The following is a 9982-nucleotide window of genomic DNA, read 5'->3' on the forward strand; positions in this document are numbered from 1 at the left end:
TTCCACAGTTTAGAAGTCCTTTTTATTTCCTTGCTGCTGTAATGACAGGTGGCTGGAGGGTGCTTTTTGGATTATTTTTTTTTCCTTGAAATTTGCTTTGGAAATTGGCTTATGCTGCCTATATGGTAAGAAAATTTGCAATCTGCTGGATAATCTGAAGGTGTATTTTGGAAAACTAGGAACTTGTGGAAATGCCTCAATATTGCATGTTTCTTTGACACATTTCACTTTAAGGTATGAGGGTCAGTTTTGCAGTTAACTGTATTAATAAATAAATGTTAGGTTTGGAAAGACACATTTTCACTGAACAACTTTTTAAGAGGTTTTTTTTCATTTTATTTTCGACTTTATTTTATTTTAAATTGAAATAGATTAAATTTTTATTTAAGGAGCATCATTTAAGAAGGAATTATTCTTTGTGCACATGAGATATGTGTTACACTGAGGTAGATCTCAAATCTCATTAACTTTGCCTTAAAGATATTGTTAAAGAACATTTTCTGCCTAAACCTACTGCCCATTTCCTACAACAAAAAAGATAGGGGTGTTTGGATTTATAAAGTTTTTAAGAGCTGTAGATGTCACTGTGTTTCAGACAATCTATAAAATCATCGATGAAGTAGCATATGATCAAAATCTATGGTGTTATGAGAAGTGATTAAATGGATTCTTTTTCTATTTTTGTGTTATTATCTATTTCAATTATTATTTCTTTTGTTGCTATCATCAAGAACATATTTAGACTTAAATTCCTGTTACCTACATGCCAACAGAATGACACACCAGTGTCATGGTCCTTCAGTCAGATCTCTTCACTGTACTTTGTTAGAGCAACAGTGGACAAGTGAAAGGAAAGGAGGAAACATGTCAGGAGTTTTTCTGTTCCATGTCCTACAATCCTGCTCAGTGTAAATGACTAAACAACTGACACCACTCTAGTACTCCCTGCTTGCTCACTTCTTGTCTGTAATCAAGAGGCAGAGTAAAGCTCTTTTTTATGGCTTATGGCATGGCTTAGAATCTCCAGGCTTAGAAAGTTTATACTTCCCTCATCTATTAGATGGTTTTGGAAAATATATTCTGATTCCTCAGAGTAAGGTATTTATTTGCCACTGCAGAGACTATTTCTGTGTTCCTAAGGATGGAGATTACAAGAATTGTGTATAAATGACTCTTGAATTATTTAAGTTCAACACTTTTTAGGAGCATTTCAGTTTTAAGTGCTGTAGAGACAGGTAAAACCTTATGTTATTTTGCATTTTAAAACCTTGAATACTCTTTTTTCCCACAACTGAGTCAAAAAAGGACAGAAAGTCTGAAACTATTAGCAATTTACAACACTTTTGAGACATCAAGCATACATGTCATGATTACTTTTCAAACAGCAGTTGTCTGTCAAATTGACTATGCAATTCATGCCAGAGTTAGCCCTTCCCCCTTCCTCTAGCACGTCAGGAAATGTATTATTGGAAAAAACTTTGAACCTACTGTCCACACACCTACATAGCACCTACAAGAAAGATTTGAGTGGGCTACCTGAGGTCTTAGATCCACAATGGTTGTGTGCTGCCGCTCTCCTATGAGGTCCTAAAATGTTTTAGCCCACCAGAGAAATGCAGCAAGAGACAAGCCTCTAGAATTTATAAGTGCTGTTGACACGGAGGCTTGTAAGTCCACAGACATTCCTGTCACTAACACTGCTAACCTAGGCAGTTCTTGCTTTCCTCATTATTTATGTGCTTGTGCCTTCCTGTCAGTCCTGGTGTCTTCCTGTCACTGTAAATCACGTTTTAGTCAAGCAAAGCGATCCATCTTGTGTACTGCTTTATCTTTTTTATTTTTTTTTAGATATATTGTGAAAATTAAGGCATAGAGTTATTTTATTTCTATGATGACATTAGCCTGGTTTTGGGATGGTAGCAGTCTCTTAAAGTCATCCTGTTTGTCTGAGATGTACTCAGAAATGTGGAAGAGAATATTTTTTTAAAACTCAGTCATGAGGGATAGAGATGGGATGTGTGAATGTAGGATCTGAAGATACTATTGAATCTTTTATCAAATATGTTAAAACTTTTTTTTCCTCCTGGAATGCTTTTCACATGATACCTTCTGTAGCTCATTGCATCTCACTTTGCAGTAGGACTTTCCACAGGTCTCATTTCTAGAAAAACCCATGTCCAGGTAATAGAAGTGTTGACATCTGTGATATTGTATATTTGTATATCCATGCTCATGGATTTCCTAGTGGCCAGCTCCTGGCATGGACACCTTTATAGTTTTCAGGTGCAACTAATTTTGAAGTGCTTACTCTTTTTGCAATGCCAGGTATCAATTTAAATACAAATTCTGCATCATGTTTTGTCCCATCTTGGAATTACATCTCAGATACAGCATGATTCATACAACATCATCTTTCTGCACTTGGTTTCTTGGGCATATGAGTATGAGGCAGTATTTATGAGCCTGGAATATTTGGGATGAAGAGGCACTTCAGAAATTGCAGTTCATTCATGTAATGCAGAACTTCACACAAACATCTATGGAAATGTTCTGCATGAATACACAAGGGGTTGAGATTTGCTGTGAAGCCCTAGAAGACATGTTTTGATTCATCAAGCTATAATAAAGTATCATCACATATGCCTCTTGTGCTTGTGCAGTGGGTAAAGTAGGGGTCATACTGATTCTGTGGACCTATTTAGATGCACACAGTATTCACAAAGAATCACAGAATGTTTAAAGTTGGAAGAGACCACGGGAGGTCATCTGTTCCCACCTTGGCTCATAAAGAGTCCCCCAGAGCACTATGCACAGAACTGTGTCCAGATGGTTTTTGAATATCTCTGGAGAAAGATCCTCCACATCCTCTCTTGGCAGCCTATTCCAGTCACCCTTGCAATGAGAAAGTTCTTCCTCATGTTCAGGTGGAACTTCCTGAGCACCAGTTTCTGCCCGTTACCTCATCACATTGCTCAGCACCACCAAGCAGAGCCTGCTCCATCCTCTGACACCTCCCTGCAGACACTGACAGACCTTGGTGGGGCCCCCTCTTAGTCATCTCTTCTTGAGGCTGAACAGGCCCAGCTCCCTCATCCTTTCCTCATAGGAGAGATGATCCAGACCCCTCCACTGGACATGATCCAGGAGCTCATGAGCCTCCTGCACTGAGGAGCCCAGAACTGGACACAGCACTCCAGATGTGCCTCACCTGGGCTGAGTAGAGGGGCAGGGTCACCTCTCTGACCTACTGGCAATGCTCTTCCTAATGCACCACAGAATACCATTGACCTTCTTGGCCACAAGGGCACGTTGCTGTATGTATTCTAGTCCACAGACTTAAAAAATGCGCTTTAAAATATTTTTATAGAATACATGTAGTTATAATTATGCATCATAGAAAAAAATGCACTTCTGGATATTTTTTATCTTTCATGTAGTAACCACTTCACAGAAAAATGGTGTTTCAGCACTTATCCGGCTATTTTATCCATATCCAGCATATTTTGCCATCACAGTAAAGATTCGTTTGAGTGAGTTACAAATTGTTTTTATTTTCTTCTTTGGTCTCCGGGCGGATGCAGCTTAGAGAACAACTCAAAACCATAGATTTTAGAACATAAAGAATACAGTCCAAACCATGTTCATCTCCTGATGAGGAAAAAATACATGGCTGAAAAAGCTGAGCTTAGGGAAACACCCATGAATTTACGGGGCTCTGCAGAAGGAGCCTTAGTTTTTTTCAACAGTACTAAAATTTTATCCTTCAACTCAGATTTCTTTTTCACATAACTCTTTATTCAATCCACATAAGAGGATGCAAGACTGAGACTCCACGTTTATACAATAGACTTCTGTGTTTTCAATGGGAGGGAAGAATATTCCAGAGGCACATCTGAGATCTAAAGTGCTACATGACATTATAACTTAAAGTTCTTTACACAGAAAATCGTTCCTCTGTGGGAAAGGATGGCAATGAGAAAAGGATGTCAGCTGAGGTCAGCAAGGCTATTCAGAAGACTGAAGTATCTTCAATGCCTTGATAAATTGAGTTCATAGCATTTTTTAATTTAAACCAACTATAGAAAAGAAATTTCCCTTAGGTACAACTATGCAGTGATCTCACTTATGCAATCTGTTACATTGTGATATTCTCTTGGTTGCCAAGCAGCCGAGAATGAGTGTAAAAAAAATTAAAGCTCATGACAAAATAAAACCCTATTTTTTTTTAATTTGAAATAAGATGGAAGAGCTAAAATGATGACCAAAAGGGCCATACTACCATCCCTCTTCAGTCAACTTCACCTCCAACTTCACTTAATACAGAGCAACATGAAACTTTATTTAGTTTTGTGAAATAATATTTAGATTTTTGAGAAAGGTTTATTTTTTTATTCCTTTTAATGAAATAAATATGTATTATATAAGAAAATAAAAATTATGCTCTTTGTCTTGACCATGTTGACAATCCAACATTAGTCCTTCTCACGCTCTTCCTAGGTTTTATTTTTCCTTCAAAACACAGTATTTTGCAATTCACAAAGTACTTGGCTGTTCGTACTTTCTTTCTGTTCTCTCAAGTTGTATTTTTGCTGTTATAGAAAAATATGTGCTGAAACAAAAATAACTCTTGCTGTCATTTTGACGCTCAAAGTAAAGTTCTTTATATCTTGTCTTCAGAGTCTACTCAAGGAGTTAGTTGATTTAGTCCTTTTTTTGAAATCCAAATTTAAATGAAAAATAGCAAAGTTCAAGTACCTCTGCACAGCTTCCAATTATAATAATAGATTGTTTGAGAGTACTAGCTATTGCAAGTGTTCTTGTTGAATCTACCTTATTTGGAGCAGAAAAAGATTACATAAATGATATAATTATATGATTTGGGAAACCGGTGTTAATCCTGCAGAAGCACAGAAAAAGGAATCAAGCTTCTGACAGGAAAGGTATGAAATAACTGCTGTGATATAACGAAAACAAGTAATAATTTAATTTTAAGTGGCAAAATGACACATAGCAGGGTTTTGCTCATTTTATGTTCATTTGCCACGAATTTACTATACATATATCACAGAAAAGCAGACTTTCAAATGATAGCAAGGTCCTACTTGGTGCTACTTTCAACTGACCTCACCCCACTAGAAGTTGCTACCTTGTCAGTTGTCAGACTGTATATATAAATATGGGCAATACTAACTCAGGGACAGTCAATTTGAACGTGCTACCACTGAAAGTTGAATTGAACCATTTTAACAGAAATTAAATAAAAATGTTTACACTTAAAGGCTGAGAGGAGGGAAGGTAACTTTTCAGCCAGAAGGTGCTGAGGAGTAGCTGAGAAGAACAATCTTCAACTGGCTCTGCTACACCTGGAAAAAAAAAAATACTGCAGATGTAATAAAAGAAGAAATCTGGTAAACTGAGATTTTCTGAGTCCTAGATTAGAGTATTAACCAAAAGAAAGCCAAACTACTTAATTTTGTTTACAATACTAAGACATGTTAACATGTATATATGTGTGTGTATATATAGTAACTGGTATTTTTCTGAACAATGAATAATTTTAAAGCAATTTGTTCCTCTGGAAATTGTTCCGCAGTTTAGTACTATGTAAATTAGATGCTATGGTCAAGGTTCATTCTTTCTGGTGCTTTCCCTCTTTCTTTTGATAGTGCCTCTTGTTAAAAAAAAACATTTTTGCAGTCACAGTCTGTGATGAGATTTCTTTCTTATTAGCATAGAAACATTTACTTTCGAATTTCTTTTCCACCATCACAAGCTACTAAAGTGTCTAACTGTATTTTATGCCAAAACAACATAAATTTGCAGAGTCAGACATTTAAATAATGTTTTCGCACAATTAGAGATGTGCTGAGCATTTCAAAGCAAAACCAAGTCAGACCCATCCATATCCTATGCCAAGACATTCAAAAACAATCTGCCTTTATAAAAAACAGTTTGGAAAACACTATTTCTGTGAAGAAAAAGCAATTACTTTTAAGAAGCCAGTGAGATTTGGATTTCAACGTTTGCTGCTGGAATCTTTAGTACTTAACGAGTTATATTGTTCTGCTTCAGTCACCTTTCTTTTACTGACACTACACAACATGACACATACCATTGAACAAAGTCAGCCAGAAAATTTGAACACATGTATTTTATGGAAAACCAATCTTGAAGTGGAAAAGGTTCTTCAAATATTTGTACTGAAAAACAAATAAACTGCATTCAAGAATTTGGCAGTGTAAAGTGGAGGAGTGTATACTCTTCACCTTGGTATTGGAAGGATGTTTTTGATTTTGGTTTCTTCTGTTGTTCTGTTTTGCTTTTTTTTCCTAAAAATCATGTAGCTGTTATTCCACAGGTCCAGATAAATGTAGAGTCAATAAAAAACTCCTCTGCAGGCAGTAGGAATGTCACCTCCTAAACAGTATAGATGCATATTGCCAAGAGCTGAAAACATCTATAACTGCCTGTTTTTTCTCTTTTAATTTCACCCAACAGAAGGAAGATTAGAAAGATATAGACATTGGCAATGGGTAGCAAACTAACTCTAGGGACTTTAAATTTAAAGTATAATATAATCTCAGTCCATTAAGGATCCCTGCAACAGGAAGACAGGACAAACTTGACCCTCCAGGAGCCAAAGCTGTTTAGAAAATAGAGGATGCTATAGGCTGTGACCACAGGACTGTGGTAAGAAACCATTTATTTTTCTGTCAGGGTAGTTCCTGTGTTAAATATGAGAGCACATTTCTTACATATAATTTGTGTGAACTTATTTAGAAAATGTTTGTGTACGTAGCTTCTAGATAGTTTGTAGACTGGTGTGGCAAACAGATATTTGATTCCTCCACACTACCCCAAAGTTGGTAGCTTGACTAGTGTTCATGAGAAATGATTTTTCTCCTTTCAAGTAGTCTATTCTCAAACTTCACACTAAATTTAATTCTGCTTTGATTTTGTTGCTCAAACTAGCCAATCCTCTTTTCATTTATCTGTGAGTCTATTCTGTTACAGAAAGCAGACACTTGAACACATGCTCAGAATTTGGGTATGGAATAGCCAGATTAGAATGCTAGTCATGAGAACAGAGTCAGGTTTAGTCACATGCTTTGGGCCATAAACACACGTGGTTTAACTCCAGCTGGAAACTAATCCCCACACAGTCGCTCTCTCACTCCCTCCCCCTGTGCTGGGATGAGGGAGGGAATTGAAAGAGTAAAAGTGAGAAAACTCATGGACTGTGATAACAGTTTCATAGGCAAAGGAAAAGCTGCACACACAAACAAATCAAAACAAGGAATTCATTCACTGCTTCCCATGGGCTGGCGGGTGTTCAGTCATCACCAGGAGAGCAGAGCCCCATCACGTGTACCAGTGACTTGGAAGACAAAAGCCTTCACTCCAAACATCCCCCTGCTTCTTTCTCCTTTTCCCCAGCTTTACATATAGGCTGAGCCTGATGCTATATGGTACAGGATATCCCTTTGGTCGGTTGGGGTCACCTGCCCCAGCTGTGTCCCCTCCCAAATCTTTGTGCACCCCCAGCCCACTCACTGGTGGGGTGATGTGAGAGGCAGAAAAGGCTTTGGCTCTGTGCAGACACTGCTCAGTGACAACAAAAACATTCCTGTGATATCAACCTCTTTTCAGCACAAATCCAAAACACAACCCCACACCAGCTACTATGAGGAAAACTAACTCTATCCCATCCAAAACCAGCACAGTACGGAAAGTTTCACAAAGCTGCAAGAGTTTTCCTGAGCTACAAGAAAACTAACAAAAGAACAACAAATGCTGTCTCATTCAAAATAAATATTCTCTTCTTGTTTAAGTTTTCTTATGGTTCTCCTACTGAAAAGTAAATCTCAATATGACTTTATTCCACATTCTGCCCATCAATTAAAAAAAATTGTTTCTCTTACTTTGGTGTCTCCTTTAAAGAAAATAGCACCATGAACCATCCATATGATATTCCTCTCTTTTCATAAATCAAAAGAGAGAAAAAGGCTAACAATTACTCGCTATGTGTTTCAGTATATAATTCTCTATAAACCAGTGCAAATATATTAATTTGGTATTTTAAAGACCCCATTGCTGCACCACAGTCCAGAAAAACACTTGAGATGTTTTAATTAAGTAATTTTGTATAAAAATGCAAGGGTTTGGAAGTAAAAATGAAAAAAAAAAACTTCAGAGAGGGAAAGATGCAATAATTAATATTTCACATTAAATTGAGGCACGTAAAATTTCTTTTAAAAGTTGAGATCACCTCATCAAAAGATCCGCTAGATAAATTCCTCCACGCAAATATGATTTTGCTTTCCTAAAAAGAAAAATACATCTTCAAAATACTTTTCTTATTCATCCAGTCTTTTTCCAAATTTGTGTCAGAGGCATCACCATCTGACTGAAACTAATTCATCTCAAGAATTTTCAAAAAATCAGCCCTTTGCACTCAAGTATTATAATATATTTCTCCTACAAGGCTTTATTTTGTCACATAACATAATCAATATTTCTATAGTTTCTCTTTCAGACCAATACAGGGTCTGGTCTGAGGATACAGCTGTATGACCACATAATTATCAATAAATTATAGCATGTGAACGTGTGTCTTATAAGTTGCAGGTTGCTCAAGGTCTTAGAAAACTTAAGGTGATCAGAGATTTTTAACTGAACTTCTGTCTTAAGATGAGAAATTGTTTCCTATTCTGAAATAATTCCGTTACCAATAGCGTTTGTGGGATAAAATATTAAGCAATATTGGTATGTGGGAATAGCAAAATCCAATTAAAAAAAAAAAGAGTAAAGATATAAAGAAATAAGCAGCTAAAAGTACACTGAATTTGCAAAGTTTTGTTTGAAGTTGAATACTATTGAACAATAGTAGCTTGGAGCTACAATTGTTCCAAATTACGCTTTGCAAAGTTACATACAGGCATAAGAAAAAAACACAGAGATCCTTAAGGCCAAAAAGTCTTATTTACCACCGTGTTTCTACCTCCCAGGGTTGTGTGAATTTTTTGAAGTGTTAAATTATAGCAAATTTCATCTGTATAGGATTGCTGACTTAAGCAAATATCCATGAAATGAAGAGACAACATAAAGGGTATAGGAAAATTTTAATCACAGTTAAAGCCGAAGAGCAAAAATCGTAACTCATGAATGGCAGAAAGCTGCTTTTGTACAAACTTGAATATGAATTTTGTTCCCTTGAAAATTAACAAAATGGGCAAAAAAGCAACTGAAGATGTGTTGTACTGCTGTTATCACCAGCTGCAGAGTTTATTGTTTTTTCATGAAAGTTAGGGCTTTAACAGTGAAACGACAATGATTGTATCTTCCTATCCTGGAGTATAAAGATATTTTTTTTATAGCAAGGGATCAGTCCCCCAGCCCAATTTGTGTGAACATCGGGAGAATATAAATAGCTTATCTGAGAACAGCTCATCCTGAAATTGTGATTCAAAAGCTGACAGAGAATATCTCGAGTTGCTTCAAGAGACTGAGATTCACAATTGTTTATCTATGTATATGCAGGGTTCCAATTTCACCAAATACTCCTCTGCAGAGAATAGTTTCCTGAACTCTATTTTAAAACTCTGCTAAAGCCTCAGGGGCTGCCTTAGTCTTTAGGTGCAGAAATCCTTGGTTTTTGGTATTTGAATAGTATGAAGTAAGGATGCTGTGGTGATTGTGCTCTTTTACTAGTTTGCTTGAGGATAAAAACTAGTTCACCTGCATCTTTGACTCCTTCCTTGAATTTGAAATTGTTGGCAATGAATAAAAATATCAAACAACCCAAAATGGACTTGAATGTTTTGTAAGAAACACTTAGGGTTTTTTTCATTTATCTAATTTTTATCTCTCTGATAAATATTCTGATCAATTATATTTCAAAAACAATTTGAAAATTATTAAAAGTTACAAAGTATTTTGCATTTTTATTGCTAATAGAAGACTTCACCATGAATATGTGAAT

The sequence above is a fragment of the Lepidothrix coronata genome, unplaced genomic scaffold (genome assembly GCF_001604755.1).
Source record: "Lepidothrix coronata isolate B3197 unplaced genomic scaffold, Lepidothrix_coronata-1.0 Scaffold21, whole genome shotgun sequence".
Taxonomy (NCBI): Eukaryota; Metazoa; Chordata; class Aves; order Passeriformes; family Pipridae; genus Lepidothrix; species Lepidothrix coronata.